This window comes from Lepisosteus platostomus, chromosome 5 (genome assembly GCF_059453375.1).
Source record: "Lepisosteus platostomus isolate fLepPlt1 chromosome 5, fLepPlt1.hap1, whole genome shotgun sequence".
Lineage (NCBI taxonomy): Eukaryota > Metazoa > Chordata > Actinopteri > Semionotiformes > Lepisosteidae > Lepisosteus > Lepisosteus platostomus.
Window position 1 is genome coordinate 43,599,791 of NC_142615.1, and position 22,013 is coordinate 43,621,803.

At 42.8% G+C, this 22,013-nt stretch overlaps 1 protein-coding gene, 2 non-coding genes and 1 pseudogene across 3 annotated transcripts in view; 2 read left to right on the forward strand and 2 right to left on the reverse strand.

Annotated features, from left to right (window-relative positions):
• LOC148666845 (zona pellucida sperm-binding protein 3-like) overlaps window positions 1-22,013 on the reverse strand; it is a 779,162-nt gene that overhangs the window by 322,655 nt on the left and 434,494 nt on the right. The gene's annotated exons all lie outside the window — the stretch shown is intronic.
• Window positions 9,110-9,228, forward strand: LOC148666912 (5S ribosomal RNA; annotated as a pseudogene).
• Window positions 20,398-20,516, forward strand: LOC148666913 (5S ribosomal RNA). The gene has a single exon (XR_015938694.1). It is a non-coding gene; the product is annotated as a 5S ribosomal RNA (ribosomal RNA).
• On the reverse strand, window positions 21,139-21,303 carry LOC148666914 (U1 spliceosomal RNA). The gene has a single exon (XR_015937767.1). It is a non-coding gene; the product is annotated as a U1 spliceosomal RNA (small nuclear RNA).

The window sequence follows — 22,013 nt, forward strand, 5'->3', positions numbered from 1 at the left end:
GAACCAGTTAAGTAAAGGCTTTTCTGAAGAAGAGGGTTTTGAGTCTGGATTTTAAAAAGTTTAGAGAAGGTGACCCTCTGATATCCTTGGGCAGAGAGTTCCAGAGCTTGGGGGCATAACAGGAGAAGGCCCTGTCACCCATACAATGTAGATGGGCTTGGGGGACAGATAGGAGAGCAGAATTAGAAGAGCGAAGGTTGCAAGGTGGGGAGTAGGGCGATAACAGTTCAGACAGGTACTGAGGTGCCAAGCCATACAGAGCCTTATAGGTGAGCATGAGGATTTTAAAGTCTACACGGAATTTGACCGGAAGCCAGTGCAAGGACTCCAGGAAAGGAGTAATGTGAACACTTGCACTAGACTTGGTCAGGATTCTGGCTGCTGAATTTTGGACACACTGCAGTTTGTTCAGAGTAGATTTTGATACCCCTGCGAGTAGAGCATGTCGTGGAATTTTATCAAAGAAGAGCCAGGAGAGGTATTCTCATTCACCCAGTAAGGTCTTCATTCATATTGCAATATGGGAAAAAACCATCATCCCGTCTGTGCAGAGAGGTGAAAGCTGATTCAAAAGCAAGCAGGGAGAGCCCTTGTTTTATATCTTTTTTTAAGCTGATGCAACACTTCAAGGACAGGCAAAGCAGTAATTTTTCATTCCTTAGGACAAAACAGATTACATCATAAAAAAACGAAAGAAGAAGCACCAATATATTTTTTCAAATCTTATCAGTTACCTTCGGCTAATCTAATAACCCAGACAGTACATACTGTTTTGATACACTGTCTTCTAAAAGTAACCTAGACAGTGCGGACTTTGTTGACACACTGTCTTCAAAATATCTGCACGTAGCACAGCAGTTACATCCTTGTTATATATTTTCCTAAAGCTCTCTATATTTTAAGAATTAATTTACTTATTTGATTTCCATTTCAATTCCCTCCTTTTTATTCTTAAAATGTTTAAAAGTTAGATTCTTCATATGGACTCCCAGAAGGCTCCCATAATATGGATTCTTGCGTTCTTATCAGAATATACTGATGCGTAAACATATTCATTACCATATTTCGAAGCATTGGAATAATACATCTCATACAGCAACACAAAAACAGGAAGACAAGTATCACAGCCCCTATAATCGGTGTTAGTAACTTAAAGAAAAACATTCCCCCTGGTCCAAACAGTGATTCTAACCAGGAGAGAAAAGCCGGTGTATCTTTTATGCCTCTCTCTTCATTCACCTTGTCTTTTAGTTCTTTCAAATGCTGAATTGCGAGCATAAGATTTCCGTAATCATCGTCATTAGCTGGAATATATGTACAACAGGAGTCTCCTACTAAAGCACAGACTCCTCCAGATGCTGCATTTTGAAGGTCCAGCACGAACCTGTTCTGAAGTGCCATTAATCTAACTCCCCTTAATTCTTGTTTGATAATTCTTGTTTCTAAGCCTTATTATGTGATATTAATAAAAGAGTACATTTCATAGCGAGTAATTTGTAAACAGCGGGCATTAGCTACTGCCTGACTACTCAGCCCTGAGGAAAAAATCATTTCAGCTGCAGTAAATAGTCTATTGTCCTCTGGTATTTTAGACATATCTGGACCATATCTGTCAGCCCAACTGAGAGCGCGTTTAACCCTTGACTCCCTCTGAAGGGGCTTCGTTGAATTTAACAATTAAGAGTTTACTGGGACAATGAGAATGGAGTGGTGTAACGTGACTAGAGCACACACTCCTCTCCACTGGGGAGGAAGGCTATCATAAACTTTCGCACCACATTGCCAGTACCAATCCATCAAAACCATAGTTCCGTCAGATAAAGTATGGTTAGTAACCGTCGCACTACAGCCTCCTGTTCTTCTTACTGAGGGGCCACGACCTTTGTTTTCATAGCAATAAGAGCGATTAACCCTAGAAGGCAGGTAAACTGCTACTTTAACAGGAGAATCAGTCCAGGTAATGTGATTTTATAGGTAATCCCACAAAGGAGGACATTCTGATTTTTGGCAACATTGAAGTAAATAGCAAAATGTCCTGCTGGATCACTGGGAGAAACGAAGCCTAATGCTACTATAGTAGACCTATTTTTCTTCAGGCCGTTTGAATATGGATGCCCCTTTGAGTAGGTTAAATATGTTATGGTGAAGGTGGGAAAAGATCTAGGGTCTGGCTTTGGAAATCCTGCCACTAGACTTATACATTCAGAAATGTGACTACCAACTGGTCGGGGAAAAAGTTGCATGGGTGAGGCTGTAGAATGAGGTATTAAAGCACATACATAACAAGATGCATTAAATTTCTTTAACTTTACAGTATGATTTATAAGTTTATACCACAAATTACTCATATCCCCCTCATTATCAGTTTCATTCAGCCAGTTTGTATACAAAGAGGCTTCGCATTTAGATTCTTCCTCTTTCTGGGTGGTGACAGGCTTCCACATAAAAAGGAAAAAGGCTGGGCACATCAGTCCCAAGCATGTGATCCCCATCTATCCCTGTGGAGACATCACTCCTGCGCTTTGCTCAGTTCGTTTGTGACCTTTTTACAGTGGGAAGCATGAATTCAGGGCACCCTTTCCGTGACTTTCACAGCAGTCGCAGTGATCAGCAGCCATGGTACGGCCCCCTCCACCTGAGTGAACACCATTTCATTTTCCTGAAGTCTTTCACCAGAATCCAGTCTCCTTATTCACTCATTAGTTCTTACAGCACAGGTAAATCCCTGTGGGCTGGAGCCCAGCATAATCTTAGGTTTTTACAAGATTGGGCAACAACTGGGTAATAACTTTTAGAAAAATCTACACATTGTTCCACTGCCTCAGCTGTGCCGGTTTGCAGAACAATTCTAGCTGAAGCTGTAAAATTTCTCTTTGTTCCGTTCCTGCAAAACATCTTATTATGAACAAACAAACCACAATAATCATTTGCATCTAGGGGAATCACTCCCAAGGGTAACCCCCCTTAAAACTATATTGTTCTACCCATCAGGTTCTGCCACTAGATAAGAGAACCTTTCCCATGAAATCATTTTTTGACCTTCATGATCCCTTCAGGGCGTACAATTAGCACAGAAGCAGCAGCTTTAGTCCACATGTTTTTCAAGCAGGATATTAGCAATATGAGCATAACGAATAATACCAGACACACAAATATGTATTGAACCAGAGACCCTCTCCAGGTTCCTAGCACAGACTGTAGCCATGCACCAATGCCCCAATCATCTGGATTATAATTATGATATATATTTTTCTTCATCATAGATGTGCTTTGCTAAGTCATTAATTTGCTAATAATTGTCTAGAATACAAGTACTGTTTAGTCTTTGCTCACCTAAACAGCTGTCTATCACCCTTATAGAGAATGGCCTAAAACTGTGATTATAGCGAGGAGCATACAGTTAGTTCCATTCTAATACATCTGAGTTACACTCAGACTAAAAGCAGGGCTATTTACCCATGCCAATAAACCTAAATAATCACCTCTATCAAAGGGGATTACTCCCATGAGCATCTTTTATAGCAATACAATCCCAACATGAGCTCTGATTATTATTTGTGGCTGACTGATAAAGTATTGATTCCATATCCCCATTTATAAAAGTAAAACTCCTTACACTTAACAGGTACACTGTCACCCCCCCTCAGGAAGCTCAACAAACACAGAAACAGTGACAATATAATAATGTTCACTCAGTCTCTGGTGCAGTGGTTCGGTGTCGGCGCAATGCGTAGATCCAGCAATCTCATCCTGTCACTCAGATGGCAGAGTCAGTAGTCAGTTTCACTTGATATGGTCCTTCCCAGCAGGGTTGCAACATCTGGCAGGGTATATCTTCCTCACCCACACCCACTCACCAGGTAATCAGGTCATGTCTTCCCTCTACTGGAAGTCTCCAAGCGTCCAGCACCTGTTCATCAGCCCCGTGCACCACTTCAATTAACAACCTACAATACTACAATAGAGAATTAGCAAATTCAACAATCCATTAGCCAAATTCATCCCTCCAGGAAGTTTCGTTGATTGGCCTGTGATGATATCAAACAGGCTCTATTACACAGTTCTGTTTGATCCAGCCCGCATCCCATGGCGTTCCTTCAGTCTGATGTTTAGTTGATCTTTTAGAGTTCTGTTCCTTCATTCCACTGTTCCAGCAGACTGAGGGTGATCTCAGTCCATCTCACCCCGAATAATCCAGCCACAGCCTGTCCCTTGATCATAATACAAGCGGTAGGTCAGTGCCCACCGAGGGCTTATCTCCATCATCAAGTGTTTGGTAGACACAGAGGCAGTGACAGCAACCCACTTGGATTATAAGAGCCAAAGTTTCCCTTTACAATTGTAAATTGTAAACATTTGCTACTGCATGAAAGATTTCTCAGGAGCAGGCCTTTTGAGCTGTAGCACCTGCACCTGAACTGTAGTTGAGTTCCTTTGATAAGCATCACATTGAGATACCACATAAGTGGCTACTGCTTCAAACACGGTCCCAACCCAGGTTTGGGTAACCGGCACACCATTTGACTCACACACAGGTGTCCGACAGAGTGCATTTGTCGAGCTACAAAGGGCATTAGGCTGTGAGGGCATGCAGAGCGTCCAGTGTGCTGGCAGCACCACACTCTTTTCTAACCATGTCCATTTCTCTGCTTTAGAGGCCTCAGCCTGACTATCCTGTAGCTGTCCCCTTTTCACCAACAGAGGTTTCACAGGGGTCTCAGACTCCTGTTCTACAAGTACTGCTCACCTGACAGCTACATCTGCAACGTTGTTCCCTCGAGTTACTGGAAACATTTCTTTATTATATGATTTACACTTTACCACAGCTACTTCAGTCAGCAGCTGCAAAGCTTCTAACAGTTCAGAGACAAACCCAGCATTCTTGACTGGAGTCCCTGCCATGTTGGGGAAATCCCTATTCCTTCACTGCCATCCAAAATTGTGGCATACACCAAATATATATATACAGTCTATATAAATTGCTACAATTTTCCATTTAACATATTTACAAGTTTCAATTAAATCTTTTCATTCGGTCTGCTAGTTCTACACCAGATTATTCACAGTTTATACAGCCAGGCAGGTAGCCTGCACAACACATAAACACGGCCCCTTGGCCACCGCATCAAGGGGTCCTGAATAATAATAACCCACCAGATGATGCCTATCTCCATGCTCCTGCACCAGCACAACGGCTCACAACCCATTTCTTTCACTTACATACAGATGATCCGTCTGAGGGAATCCAGTCCAGGGCCAGTGACTGCAAGAAAGCTTGTTTCAAAACATCAAAAACGGTTTCTGCTGCAGGGGTCAAGGCAATTTTGTCTTTAGACTGCACTACCCCCCTTAAACCAATACGTCACTGGACAAGCTCGTTCTGAGAAGGCATTCACCCTGGCTTTATCATGTAGTTGGTTTTATACTCCTTTTTTTCCTCTCAAGATCCAATACTTGGAGTAGCCCGGCCTTATGGATTCCCTCATTAGGTAAAACAATCACAATATCACATAACTCTATTGAGTTAGTTTACATAAATGCTATTTCATGCAGTAATTCCTTATAAAATGCTGCAGTCTGGGCCTAAAATAGGTCTGGGGTGTCCCCCACCCACATCAGTAGTTGAAACTGTACATATTTTCCCAAGCAGACTGTGACAGCTTATATTTGCTTTAAACACAACCCTTGCACCCCTTCTCCTGTAGGCTCCTGTTACCCGTTAGAAAACTTTATATCACATCTTTATGCTGTTTTAGTTTAAAAACAGGACAGATGTGCTCCTGTGTCCCCCAGTTACTGCACACTGTAAGATTATTTCACTTTTATTTAAATCCTGAGATACATTTAGGAAGGCTACAGAGGGGTTTACTAGATTAAAACTGTTAGTTCATGCACAGCTCTCGTTTCAGCTTCTGACATGTTCTTTAATTGTGAAATAAAGCCTCTTTCTTACAATTTCTCCAAAAAACACCTTTTTTTTTAATAACTGCACACCAGCTTATTAGTAGTTTTGTCTTTGGGGTTTTATATCTCGGTATAATATTAAAGTCGCACAATAATTTCGACAAGCTGGCGGCTCCCTTTTCTCCTCCTTGGGAGTCTTTTTACCTCCCATTTGCAGCGCTTGCAGTTCTGCATGCATGCTTCGCGAGTTATTAAATCACATCTGTCTCTGTTCGTAATATCAGAAAAGCACAGTTGTACATTCTTGGCAACATCAGGTTTTAACACACTCAAGTAAATTTGTTTTATTACTGTGGAAGTATCTTCATTCACTTCCTTTTCATCGGCTAAACCCGAGTATACTATCCATAAAGCTATAAACCTTTCTGTAAAATCTGAAACATCCTCACTTCCTTCTGCTGACATGCTGTTACTTTTCTCTAATCAGTTTTCGGTGGGTAATGCTCTTTCAAAAATCTCCACACTAATTCCCACCCTTCTCCCAGATTCTCTTTTAAGGCGTTCTATTTCTTCTTTTGCTGTTTCTTTTTCTGCATATATAACTTCGTTTCGTTCAGCCATTGCTTTTAACTTTTCCATCAGGGATTTTTCCGTCTCATCTATGATATTCTGTTGAATTCTCAAATATTCCTCTAAATATTTTTATCCAAATGTTCATACACTTTTCTACATTCCTGTTCAGCCTAAATTCCGTCTGACAGTCAATATTTCTTTTAAGTTTCACTTTGGATTAATCAAACTTTTTTTCCCTTCACACCAAACCATTTTCACGTCTCCCACACGCCCCGCGGAATCCCCCAGTCGAGACAAACTGACGAACTATCACAATACGGGAACACGGACCAGGTTCCAAATCCTGGCTTTAAACACACAGTTGAATCGAGTTACCATTTTCGGCTCTTCTGCGAGTACAGTTCTAGTTACTACCTTAAGCCGTACTGCATTTGTGTACCAGGATGCAACACCTGGATTTTTTTGCACGGGCAGGGCGAGATGCTATTCCTTCAGCAATCACTCCTTTTCTACCCCACCTTCACAAAACAGGCATCTAAAAATACATACACCATTAACAAATTTTTCTGTTTCACTCGCTTCAGCTTCAGGAAAACCCTGAACCCACCACAGCAACATGGAGAGGACAAGGGACTTTTTAGAAAAGAGGAGTCCTTACCTCTTCTTAGAAGCGGCCGCCTGACTTTTCCTCTCCATGTCCATTTGGTTTAATTTAGATGGATACTTCTTCATCATTTGGGTCACGTATCCGCCAATCTGCCTCCTCCTTTTTAGAGGACGTTGTAAACCTTTAAGAACAATATTATCTAGCAACAAGGTTATGTCACTGTAATTAGGCTTAAGACAATCAAGAACAAGGCTTGCCTTTCTTCTAAATTCTTTACGGTCATCAGGCAATTTAGGAAAAGACTTAACTAATGCAAATAATTCACTAGGAGACCAATGTCAATGTACATATGCTGGTGTTCCTTCTGGACCTGGAAAAGTGCACATTGGCATTTCACGAACAACTGAAAAGGCTTTGGCTCCGGACAGCTTTCTAATTTCGGTGGAGACTTTTTCTTTTTAGAAGGCATGGCCATGACTTTAGCTGCAGCTTGCTGTTCTTTAGTTTCAAGACTAGTCTTTTTTGAAGCTTCCCATTATTTCTGTGATTCCTCTTTCCATTACATAAGTTTTCCAATTCACTTTCTTTCCTTTCTTCTCCTTCTCTTCAAAGTTTCTCCTTCTTCAGGAAACTTCTTTTTCCTAATTCAACTTTCCTCTGTCCATTCTGATTCACTTACAAAGATCCTTCATAGTTATGGGCCCCTAATTATCATATATAAATTATGTGCAAGTTCCCTTACACCTATTACCCTAGCTTTACAGTTCATGAACATAAAACATTTTTTTTACTCTAACCCAGGCTATAATTGTTTCTCTGAATTTGTCATACATGTACTTTTGCTGGACTGCTCGGTCCCATTTTCATCTTTGAATTTTAATTTCCCATTTTTACCGATCGGTGCCTTACTTAGAACCTTATCACATCAACTACTCCGCAGAGCAAAAACCACACGTCTGTGTTAAGATAAGTTCTTTATATGAGTCCCAGACTCATCAAACCCGCGTGAGAACACCCCTGTGGCTCGCTTCTCAAACTATTAATTTTTAAGGATCACTTACTGGCGTCAGACAGCTGCCAATTCTCCAGACGCATCTCTGGAAGGATAAACAATTTATCCTCCGAGGTTCGTCCAATTTTGCTAAAATTATCAGGGTCCGGATGGAGTTTCAGCAGCCGTTCGTGTTCAGGTTTCTGATCCCGGACGAGCCCTCAAATTGTCATGGAACTATCAAGGAAGCCACAAGAGAGAGTTCTCACCTGAGTAAGGTTTTTATTTCAATATTGCAAGCCCTGCTGCCACTTCCCAAAGTGCAACCAGAGACTCAATTTGTTACAAGCAGTACAGGGTTTTTAAAAGACGTTGCGCTGTAAAAAAGCTCAGCGCTTTGTCCCTTCTAAAAGTTCCCCTTTCCCTAAGAGAAAACAGATTACATCAAAAAGCAAGAGAAGAAGCACTAGATTTGTTATTCAAAGCTAATCAGTTACTTTCAGCTAATTCTAACGACCCAGACAGCATATATTGTTTTGGTACATTGTGTTCTAAAGTAACCTAAACAGTGTACTTTGTTGATGCACTGTTTTCTAAAATTCTGCACCTACTGTAGCACAGCATTTACATCCTTGAAATATATTATCTTAAAGCACCAATATATTTTTTGCAAAGCTCTCTACATTTTAAGAATCAATTTACTTATTAGATTTCCACTTCAAGACTTGTTCGGCTGGCGTTCTGGGAGTCGCGTTTTTCAGAATTGTATTGAGATCGTTTTCCACAGAGCTCAGATGTCAAAGCACAGCAGCAGCTCTCCACAGCGATCCTCTATACAACCCTTTCTCCCGCAGCTCCGTCCTCATTGGAAGGAAGCAAGAGTGAAAGGCTGAAATGAAATAGAGCGGGGACGAAGGCAGTGAAGAGAGAGAACGTGGGAAGAAGAGAAAAACGCAAGGGAAAAAAAGCAGCGTTGTAAAAGAGGTGACGGAGCTGTCCTCTCTATAAGAAGGATGCCAGCTAGCCTTGCTCTTGCTTATGGCCACACCCCCTTGAGCACGCCTGATCTCGTCTGATCTCGGAAGCTAAACAGGGATGGGCCTGGTTAGTACTTGGATGGGAGACAGCCTGGGAATACCAGGTGCTGTAAACTTTGAAGCGCAGGAGGTGCCCTATCCCCGCTCGCTCGCTCATTCCCCTGTTCACACGTGCAGTGTGGCTTTTCCGTCTGTTTATTTGTCAGCTTTGGCGTGACACGGGTGCTTGTGTATTAGCGTGAGCGTTTTATATTCTGATCATGAACAGTTTTACAAGTCCGCAAAGGATCGAGAAAAGGTTTATCGCCAGCTGAAAAGAGACACAGCGCTTCAGCTGTGGAGACTTGTTCGGCTGGCATTCGGGTAGTTGCGTTTTTCAGAATTGTATTGAGATCGTTTTCCACAGAGCTTAGATGTCAAAGCACAGCAGCAGCTCTCCACAGCGATCCTCTATAGCGCCCTTTCTCCCGCAGCTCCGTCCTCATTGGAAGGAAGCAAGAGTGAAAGGCTGAAGTGAAATACAGATGCAGCCATTCAAAATGAGCGTTAAAAACCCGCGGTACAGTAACCAACCCGCAGGGCACCGTAGGGCACCGCGGTAAGTGATTGGCTGGCCAAAATGACTGACAGGGGCACTCGTGGTGCATTGGTTGGTAGTGAATAGATTTAATCATTTAATGTCTTTACTGTGCACGTTTCAATCCGCTTAGTTTTGAATATTTATATGGAATTTTACTACTAAAGGGAAATTTTAGTAGCTGAGCAAAAAAAGAAGAGGAGCATAATGCATCAGAAGGTCATAAACGATATTAATTTAGGAACATAAACATTACTGTATGTACATAAACTGTACTGTGTATGGCTGGTCTTGATAGTTTAAAGAAAAAATACACACCAGTCTTCCATTTCTCCCTAAACATTTTAAGCATGAAAGTTTTATGAAACGGTACCCAAATATGTGATTGCTGTATAGAATGAATTTTAATTTTTAAAAATTATTTAACACGAAAATTAAGCTGTTTACATCTTCCGCCTGAGAACAGTCACCCGTTGCTACCCAACGTAGAAACATAGCCACTAACTAGCAAAGAGAGGACATTAGCTAGCCAATATGATAAAGAAATAAATGATTATTTTGTTTATTTCTTTTGCACATTTATTTGAACATTTCCATCGATTGTACAAGCACTTGGAAACTGTCCATTCCCTAGTTCATCAAGCATTTACCGGTCTGGCGCCAGTCTGTGTCTTCTAGGATATAATGCCAGCGAACTCTTGTTTTTATGTCCACTATAACTACGCTGGGCAAACGTTCTGAGGTCAAATTCTTCCAGCACGGGGGTACCTTTAAAGCGGAGACGACGGCACCGAAATTTTTTGGCGCGTCTTCTCTTTAAAGCCCTGGCCAAATATGAAGACAGTACGTACAGTTATAATTCAAACGGAATTAAAAACTACACATCCCAGTTACCATGGTGGTGCTTGTGATCATTGCGTTTAACCAACGAAACAGGGCAAAAAATCAGTCAGATGACTTTGGGGCAGAGTTTCGAAAGCTTAACCTATCAGCAACAAAGCGAAATTTACACGATAGGCTACTTCAAACTGTCAGTTACACGACTGTGTATGTCGCTTAAGCCACTCCTATCTGGCATTTTAGTTATGGAGGCGAGAAGACGCCCCCCCCCCTCTCTCTGGGTGTCTGATTTGCCGCCATCTTTAACTGTTCGGTGTCCGAATCGGAGAAGCTACGCGTACGAAATAAAGTTAATCCCAACTACAAAACATATATTTTTGTGGTAAGAGGGCACAAAACATCAGTATTTACTGCTATTGATTACTGTACGATTTATAGTTGAAATCTGAGCCTAGATATAAAGTTAAAATCTCGACAAAGCAATGTAGGAAATACAGAGAAAATAAATCCTTTCTGACATCTAAAATCAGTTTCAATCAAGGTCTCTAAAACGAACAAGAAAAAGAGGATTTTCGGAGGGCAATTACACTGTGTTTATATAGAATAAGTGATTTATGAGCAATCTAATTTCTTGTTAGTTTAAAACAGTGAAATGTCAGCTGCAAAAGATCGCACCAGAAACAGCACTCTCTCTGCCTGTCATAGACGTTCAGGAAAGGCTGAATGAAGTCATGTCAAGTACAATAATTCGGTGATCAATAATAACAGTTGTAGGACAGTATATAAGGAGGATAAGGATTTAGAAGTTGACTCGAAATCTGATAGGTAACCAGTGCAAGGACTTGAAAACAGGTGTAATGCATGCCTGATAGGATTCTTGCTGTCATATTCTGAACATATTGAAGATTGCTCAGTGTGGATTTAATTTCCCCAGTGAACAGGATGTGCATTTATTAATTCTAGAAAAAAAGCCTTTCTTGATTTCTGTAGTTCTAGGTTTCTCTAGTTCCCTTTAAAATAAACTATTATTCCACAATGCAGAGTATTACATGGCCAGTATTTACACATGATATTTGTGATTTAAAGAAATTAACACAAGCAGCTTTTGGAGATTTAAGTGTTGGCTGAGTTATTGCAGGATAAAAGACTAGAGATGTTGGCAAGAAGAAGATAATTTGGGGAAAGCTGAGGAATACACTTATAACAAGAACACTTCCTAATGGGGTTAGGCATACTTTTGATGAAGATGATGAAGATAACAGACTATATGTTTACATAGATACTGAAATAAGGATTGTATTTTAGATTATGTGTAGTTGCTGGCATTGAACTGTGTGTTGGATGCACATGAATTGAAGGAATGGGCAAACATAGCTGATGCGGATCCACAGAGCCAGCATATTAAGATGTTTATAATTAGAGACAATTTGTTTAAATAACTAGGTTTGGATACTGATGTGCAAGACAGGTGGAAAGGCTGTTTCCTTAAGCCAGCACTATAAGATATTTTATTCTCAGTGAGATGCTGCCATTTCATAGTGGGTTTCTAACACTGTGTATACTTCCATCCACACAGTGCCTTTACTTCCATCCATTTCTAATCTCTTTATCCAGTACAGAGGATTTGGAGCCTATCCCAGTAAGCAACGGACACAAGGCAGAATACACCCTGGACATAGCGCCAGTCCATCACAGGAGAGACAGACACAAACACACACACACCAGGGCCAGTTTTCCCATAAACCAATTAACTTACCAGTATGTTTTGGAGTGCGAGAGGGAGTCATATCACACATATGGAGAAAAACCATGTAACCCAGAGAGAAACCCCACACACACAGGATGGCAGGAATTGAACCTAGGACCCCAGTACTGCAAGATAGCAATGCTAACCACTTCGCCACCATTATAAATGGATGGATAGCTTAGTTATCTTTCTAGTTCACAGGTTTGCATGCATAATTTAATTTTGAAAGCCACTGAGACATCATGTACTACTGTTGTATTTATGAAAAATAAACAAAACAAAAAACATACTAACAACTGTGCCATCCTACTCCTTAGTTATTACATTTTATTATTCATAAACAGTTAACATTGTTAGCAAAATATTTTGAATTATATTTAACCCTATTTTTTCTTTAGTTTTGTATTTAACTTATTATATGATAGTCAGACTTAATGTATATTTGAACAATGAAAATATATTTTTACAAGATACGGGGGAAAGTGCAACAGCTTATTACAGCGCTAAATTTAATATTATTGATTGCTAATAGTTTATGCTAACACCTAACTTTCTTAATTAGATGTATTTAAAACAGTGAACTAAGTGTAACATACTATTCAGAAATACAATCGAAAATAGTTTTGTGGTGTTTGTATGGATGAAACGTTTCTAAAATGTATAATGTAACAAAATTAAAGACGATTAAAATCTGTAATCTTTCCACTTGTAATGTCATTAGACAGAACAACACGTTTCTGGTTTGTATTAATTAGCTAGTATTAGTTGGTAGTTAGTAGTTTTAATTTAATTAGTATTGCAATTCGCACTGATTCCCTTGCGAAGATATGGACTTAAGAATATTCGTGCCTGGTCAAAAAATGGCATTAAGCACTTAAAATTAATATGGTTAATAATAGTAAACTGTAACATGCTGTAACAAGATCGGTTAAACTGCGAAGAAAATGCTTTCAGAGAAAATGTTTCAGGTGTGAAGAACATAGATCTCCAATGCAATTTCAACCAAACCTGTTCCCACACACCCTGCCCCCACTACCATTAGAATATACACAAAGCACTGAAATCTTTCGAGCTAATGATCAGGTGACCCGAGAGAGAGAGAAAGAAACACCAAGGGGTGCGGAACCAGGGAACCATTTACATGGAAAACGGGCGATCTCCCCAGACTGTCCGCCCGTTTCACTGTTACCTGGATACCTCTTTATTTAGAACTCACTAACACTGATTTTTAGTTTAGAAGGATTCAAGTAGGGTTTTAGATGAAAGGCAGCGACCTTAATCAAGCCCAAATCATAATTGAACCCATTCAGAGCCTACATGACATTTTAGCGTTTCATTATGAGCAGAAGACCCTCACACCTGAAGAAGGCTTGCGTTTTCTCTCTTCTCTTTTAAGCATGTGTACAATGTGTAATACAATTACAATGTGTAATTACAATGCTGTAATACAATTTGAATCGTATGAGGGTGGGGGGGGAGGGGGAGGTTTCTTTCGCTGGAAATCTCGCCTGCTTCTACTTTACGAGTACAACCCCCTCTCTGCCGGAGTGCTGGCTGTGATGAATTAAACCGGTTTCACAGGTTTCAATCACAGACCATGTGACATGGGAGTCAGGAAACTAACACACAGCGCCACCGGATTTGATAACGCTATAAAAACGCTATAAAATAATGTTACTAGGCACAGAACAAGTTTACAGCACAGTACAATAATAAATGCTGACCATGACTTTAGAAGCATAAATTGCCTTACACTCAATTTAAACACAAGCTGTCTTTAGCCCTCTAAGCTGGTTCATACAGAAATGTAGAGATCCAGGTTCAGAACACACAGCTTCATTAGCGAATACATATGCAGGACAACTAGAGAAGACGTTTTACAGAGGATGGATTTTTAGAAACATCCCATCAGTGACATCACTGAAGTCAACTCCTAGGTACTGTAACTGTCGTGTGGATAGTTTCACAAGAATCAGACAAAGGTTTAAGCATCGCTTGTTCTAGATAAAACTGCAAAAAAAAACAACAACCCATGATGTACTTCTTTGCGGCTCTGTTTGCCCAAATCATATATTCACAACGTGAAATTTAGAAAATAATATTACGTAACCAAAATCCGCAATATGGAAACATAACCTGTGTAATTGTTGATAGATGATGTACTCGTAACATTTTTACAAGACGAACTACAACATTTAAAAAATGACTTGTATGTACTTGATATCTCTAATCAATCCACGGCGACATTGTTAAAGCAGAGTCCCAGTAAAACGAAACTAAAACGCCCTGTGCATGCCGTTTCGCGCTTCTTATTAGTTGCTCAAAAGTAATTTGACCGTATGAAATGCATAATATAAACCTAGAAACATATACGTGAGCAGTATTTACGTACTGTAGTATCGGTGTTAAGACATACCTCTCAAATACTGTAAATCAAGTTAAAAATATCTCAAGACCGATTCTGGTCATAATGAAACCATGTTTCGTGTATGTTTTCTTTAAAGTACCGAGACCAGCCATATACTGTATGTTTATGTTCCAAAATTAATATCGTTTATGGCCTTCACACGCGTTGCAGTATGCTCCTATTCTTTTTATGCTCAGCTGCTAAGATTTCCCTTCAGTGGTAAAATTAGATATGAATATTCAATACTTAAACAGGCACAGTTAAGACATTAAATATACATATACATACTGTATACAGTACAGTTTTCATACAGTAATATGTTTATGTTCCTAAATCAATCTCTTTTATGAGCATGTGAAAGGCATGGTGAATCGATTCTCAAAAATTACTGTACTTTGCATGATTGGAAACAAATGTGTGATTGCGAAATGCTGTGGTGTTACTTTTACAAAGACGGTCAATGAAAAAAAGAATGATGACCAAGGCAATACTTTGAGTTTACACTTACAGCTCGTCCAAGGTCATTCATTATTAATACTATTTGTAATATCTTCGTTAAAGACTTTGATGGCCACAGCTCAAACATGAGAGGTTGAGCTTTATTAGCTCCACCTTGCCGAAATTCCGGATACTATTATTTTGCTTGTCATATTATAGGAGAATTTACGGTAACTAGCGGTATTTACCGGTAACTCGCGGTATTTACCGGTAACTTGCGGTAGACTGCGTACAGCGTACCGGAAAATAATGCGGTATTGCCCACCCATTTTGAATGGCTGCATCTGTATGTCCCCCAGCTCTGAGCCCATTGGGCCTGCTGGTGTGACCAGAGCTGCAGCGTCGCCATGCTGGTGGGGGTCAGTTTGGCTTTTCTGTTGGAATGAACAGGGGGGTTACATGATGGTGCTGTCTGTGGTCTGGCTGTCCTGCTGGTCTGGATGAGGGGTGCGTAGTGTGGTGCAGGTTCTTGTCCCATCCTGCTCTTGGTCCAGGTTGGAGGGTTGCACCGATTCTGAGTCTTGTTAGCTGGTATGGATGGGTTTGGGGGTGTTGATACCAGAGTGGTCCGGGGGGGGTGCAGGTGTCTCGGGGGCATTCTTGTTTTTCTGTGAGTTCAGGTTGATTCTGTTGGTTCTGTCATGAATCTCCCTCACGCAGGCAAGTGCTCCCGCATTCCTATGAGCTCTCCCCGTACCAAACGTGCACGTGTCAATCAGTCCTCTGCTTAAACCCTCATCTACCCCCCGGTCATTGCTCACGATTGAGACTCTCTCCCGGAGCTTACGTACTAACTACACCTTTGCCTTACTACGACTTCTCCCCTGGACCTCGACCCCGCTTTGCCTGTTTTACACTTTCTCGGATCCTGACCCCAGCCTGTCTCTTTGTTTACGCCTCTGCCTTCTGAATCCACACCGACGCAACTTCTACGCCTTCCCGGACTCCGACCCCTGCCAGTCCCTCGACTACACTTTCGCCTGTCAATTCTGTGCCTACGCCTGTGCTACGTGTGGAAGACCGAGTCAAAAGGTCAGGACAGTGACTATGCGTGGGAAAGGTTTTCTGTTCGCACCTAAGACCACTGTCTTAGGTGCAAACTAAAGCCTGTGATTCCTCACACCCATTCAACCAGAGAAAATTGAAACAGATTGTAGGATGCCAAATGGCACCCCCCTGTCCTGTTTGTTTGACTTCTGACACTGCCCCTTTCCCTGTATGTTCCTTTGATATGATAAAGTATTGCCTACTTTTAATGTATAAAAAAGGAAAGTATAACTTCAGTCCAGTGAGCATGTCTTGAGTGCTAGGGAAAACCCTTTCTCTGTGATATGCTCCCCTTCAGCTGATTGTATTAAAGATCTCTGTTGACAATCTCCCAACCTGAGTGAAGACTGAGTTTTCTTCGACATACGCCTTCCCGGACTCGGACCCCTGCCTGTTTACTCCGACTATGCCTGTGTCTCGCGCCAACCCTACCAAGGGCACCGCATTGGATCCCTATCCTCAGCAGTCAGCCCCTGCGTGACAGGTTCTGAGTGTCTTGGTTACATCCGTTTGTGTGTATAGATGAAAAAGCTATTGAAGAGCACCCCGACACCCCCCACCCATCTCGGTGGAAGTTGCCATGTTCAAAAAATCCTAAAAAGATAATTAAAGTTTCACACAACAAAGCATGACTGTGAAAGGTCAGGAGGCCTGCCTAATGGTGGTGCTGGCCCCACTAGCACCTCTTCCAGCAGCAACCTTAGTTTTTCCCAGGAGGTCTCCCATCCAGGTACTGACCAGGCTCACACCTGCTTCAGTACTGAAGGCTGCTGATTATGGCCAGCAGCCATATCACCCTGCAACTCACAACTGGCAACCCACTGAAGCTAAGCAAGTGTGAGCCTGGTCAGTACCTGGATGGTAGACCTCCTGGGAAAAACTAAGGTTCCTTTGTTCCTTAGTGGGGCCAGCAGGGGGCGCTCACCCTGTGGTCCATGTGCTCCTAATGCCCCAGTATAGTGATACTGACAATATCCCCAAATTTCCCCATTGGCCCTTACCAATCATGGCCTCCTAATAATTCCTCTCTTTGAATTGGCTACATTTCTCTTCTCTCCTCCTCACTGATAGTGGTTCAGAGTGTTCTGGCACACTATGGCTGCCGTCGCATCATCCAGGTGGATGCTGCACATTGGTGGTGGTGGAGGGGAGTCCCCATTACCTGTAAAGCGCTTTGAGTGGAGTGTCCAGAAAAGCGCTATATAAGTGTAAGCAATTATTATTATTATTATTATTAATGAGCACAACACTTGATTACAGTAAAAAAAATCATTAAAAAATAAAGAAATGTTCCACATCTCAAAGCAAGGTTGTATAAGGTTAGGGGAGCTGTCTGATGTGTAAAACACCTGTTTGCAGCACTGTGGCTGTTGTGCTTGAAGAGCTATTGACTCGTGAATAGCACCCTCCTATCACCATGTACGGCCTGTCTAATGGTGCCATATTGAAAACATCATAAAAAAATAAAGAAAAGGGACACAGCCACAGCAAGATTGTATAAGGTTAGGGGGCCTGTCTGGTGTGTAAAACACCTGGTTGCAGCACTGTGGCTGTTGTGCTTGAAGAGCTATTGACTCGTGAATAGCACCCTCCTATCACCATGTACGGCCTGTCTAATGGTGCCATATTGAAAACATCATAAAAAAATAAAGAAAGGGGTCACAGCCACAGCAAGGTTGTATGAGGTTAGGGGGCCTGTCTGGTGTGTAAAACATATGGTTTCAGCAGTGTGGCTGTTGTATTTGAATTGCTATTGTAGCGGCAATGCTTGTTAATAAGACAGAATTAAGTGTTGGTATGCTGTCCTAAAGGAGGCCCCATCTCACCCTCCATCTCTGTGGTGCAGCCACAGAGAAAGTATTCATGCAGGCTGATTTAAGATGTTTTGTTTTGATAAGGAACAAGCTCCCAGACAGGGATGCACTTAGCTAAGCCTGGCTATCATGATCAATGGTCATTCATTGGCGCCTATCAGTCTAGGGAGTGCCGAATGGACATCTGGACTGCATTCCTAAGTGTCAAGAGTAAGTGACTTATATCTCATCTTGACCAACCAATCAGGGACTGGCAGGGCGTGGTAAAACCATGTGGGTCTCCAATGCCCGCCAAACTCTCAACCAATCAGCACACATCTGGGTCTTGGTCAAAAAGGGAGCGCAAGCTCAGATCTGGGCTCTCCTTGGCCATTTTCGCGCATCCTCAGAGACAATCACGTGACAACTGCTGTTGTCTGCAAAAGGACTTGGACTTTGTTCTAAGCGCGAGGCCTAGGATCCCGTACGTACTCAGAATTCTACCAACGTGAATGCTCCGCTTGCTCAACGGCAGCCTACAGTTGGACCCTCGTCGACAACCTGAATAGCTTATTCAGAAGCAGCGCTGGACCGGGAACGAACCAGCTTCTTCCCAGGCAAAAGAGTGACTTGTGAGGACTCGCGGTCACATCTGTGCATAGAGACTTTCTACTAGCCAGCCGGACTGCTGGTAGATCCCCTCGGAGCAACGACTGCCCTGCGCGCCGCAGTCAGATTCCTCCGCCCGTCCTACTCCGAGCTGCACCTTGACTGGTTGGCCGATAGCCAGAGAACGCCGACACAACGCCCATTGGACAACCGCTGCAACAGAGGCTGCAACAGAGCCTGTCAGCTGGTTTGGTGTTCGTGCCGGGAGATTCCAAAACCATACACAGTGGATAAGTAAACCCCATGTTCTACATTGCGGCTCGAGAATTCAATTGTACCTCAACACAAGTTGTTATCAATTTAATTCATGAGTAATGTATTTACTTCCGAGTTTAGAGTAACAGTGGGTAATAACACTGATTAGCGATTTGGTAACCGAACGATATATATTGACATATATTCTCTGTTGTGTATCTCTTTGTGTTTGCATCTCTTCGAGATTATATACCTTGTATATTGATAACCCTCACAGTAAGGTCTGCCACTCGTATCCTGGCAGACTAGTATATGTTTGGTGCACAGTTTATATTAATAAATGTATCCCGTGTATTGAACCCGCGTGTGTGCGTTGTTAGTTGTTCTGACGATTGATTTTCTAAAAGCCCCAACGAACAACCTCGTGATTACTGCTACAATTAATAATTGTCTCAGTAAACCCATCAAACCACTACAACATTCAGGTACATTCAGCTCCGGCGGGAACGAGTCATTTGTCGGTCTTTTCAAGTGCTGGGAGCCGAGTAATCCTTTGCTTGTATCGTTTCTCCCCGGTAACTAGATCTCAACCTGCGACTCTCGACTGGGCTCACCCATGGCAGCCCAGCAGGTGTGAGCCTAGCCGGCACCCGGATGGGAGATTCACCCCGGAAAAGCTCAGGTTGCTGCTGCTCCTGCAAGAGGTGTGACTGGGAGTAGGGAGCGCTCACCCTGCGGTCTGTGTGGCTTTCCTGATGGCGACACTCTGCTGCACAAACAGGCGCCGTCCTTCGGGGGAGGCATAAAACCGAGGTCCCGACCCTCCTTGGCCATTAAGAAATCCCAGGGCGTCTCTCAAAAAGAGACGCCGGGGGTGTCACTCTGGTGTTAGTGTTCCCCTTTACCAATCAGTCGGGGTCTCCTCCTAATCCCCGTCTCATATGTAACAATCAATGACGAGGCCCCCCTGTCCCGCGATATTGTACTTGTCTCCTGGCCGCTGGATGGCGCCGTGAGATTTAGTACTCGCGCAAGAGACCGGGGGCAGAGCGCGAACGCGGTCCCCCGCCCACCACAAAGTGTGCGCTCCAGGTTCCCTCTCGGGGCTCTGCAACACAGCGGAAAGGCAGCGAGAAGGAGCCTCTCGCTCTGACGCCGCAAGGCCACAAGAGGGCGGAGGCGCCGCGCGCCCGGCCGACGTGTTGGACTGGTGCGCTTTATGTGCTGAAATAAACACGCGACAGCCCAGAAATGTTTTGAGTGCTGTGCACTGGAGGTTTTTGTCTTGTGAAGACTTGCCTTGTGCTCCTCCGAGCAGTTTGTTTGTTCTCCTCCAGTGCGGGACAAGCCAACACAAGGGAGCACATTCGCCAACATCCAGGTACGCAATGCGATTTGGAAAGAGGCTCCTTTCCAAAGAGTTGCACACGAACGATCCTTCAGTCCAACTCGGGGGGCACAGAGCCCCAGCCACACACAGCTTCAAGTAGCGAGTTAGGCGCCACGACTTTCGCTTGTGGCCACACCACCCTGAATGTGCCCAATCTCGTCTGATCTTGGAAGCTAAGCAGGGTTGGGCCTGGTTAGTACTTGGATGGGAGACTTCCTGGGAATACCAGGTGCTGCAAGCTATTGCTTTCTCGGCCAGCAGGGGTCACCGTTGGTGCCGTAGGCTTTGGGAGAAAAACCTGGAGGATGGAAAGGTGATCTATAGCCTCATCTCTAGAGATGTTTTGTTGCTATGGCATATGTGTGACCCATATAAAAAAAAAACGTTTGTAAAACGAATATCGAAGCTGCCTCTAAATCTGCAAATGAAGATGAGTCGATAAACCACTTGTTTATCGTATAACTATACATATATTCATTTATTACTGATTTCATTCATTGAACACGGATACAATAGAGGTACAGCCATTCACTGTTTGACATGTCTGCACTGGTACAGAACCTAGCAATCAGAAAACGGGTGAAACTGTCTTGAGAATTAGCATACAGTACCGAGGCCCCCATGACCAAATAAAGGCTAACCTCGATAATCAGCCTAAATAATGCAGACTACAGCAAAATGACTGACTTTGAAAAGGGAATGAATGTCCGGAAGGAGTAGTGTAACCAGCTTGAAATGTTTCTCCGGACCTCTAACTAAAAGAAACCGGGAACCAGCAGTGGCATCGACTCCTTTCGAACTGGAATCCTATCGCAGCTCGTGGTGTCGTAACTCTTCCGTATCTGATATTGGACCAAGCACATCAGGGGAGAGCGCGAACGCAGTCCCCCACTACCAGAAATTATGTAGTCGAGATTCCCACATTTGGGGAATTCGCAGGGGTCAGCACAGCCGGAGTGCAATGGCCGAGCCTTGCCCTGGGTGAACCGATTTTTTAAGAACTTTATTTTCTTTTCACAAAAAAATACAGGACATCACAAATTAGAAAGCTTTACATTAATATACATACTTAAAACAGTATATATGATCACATCTCATTACATTTTGACACGGTACCAGTTACATAGCAACAATTTCTTTTTTTCTGGTGCAAATCACATTCTTTACTTAAACATGATAATGTTTTTCATAGTTTCTTGAGATATTGACCTATGCTCTCTATTTCCCACAGATTTTCTGCTTCCTCCCTCCCTTCTCTCCACAGATCTCTGCGGTAATAGTTCTCTCGGGTGATGAACAGGGCCAGGCTACCTGCTGCCTTGACTGGGACCTCGATGCCTTTGAACAGCCCCATGTTCCTCACTCTCCACAGGGCGTCTTTCCCACTGTTCACCACGGCCCAGATCCTGTCAAACACGTCAGGAGGAAGTTTGACAGGAGAGATGCCGTATATGACGAAAGCAGCGGTCAGGGTAAATTGGGGCGAGAGAGCTTGCAACCAATCTTCAAACTGTGCCCAGAAGGCCTTAGCAAAAAAGCAGGACCACTGGAGATGGGTCACAGTCTCCTCCTCGCCGCAGCCCACCCTAACGCAGCGAGGGCTGGGGGTGAGGCCCCTATGGTACAAGAAAGTTCGTACGGGTAAGCACTGGTGGACGACACTCCAGGCTAAATCTCTGTGAATGTTGCACAGAAACTAAGAGGATGTGTGTTTCCACACCTTCCCTGTTTGGGCTGA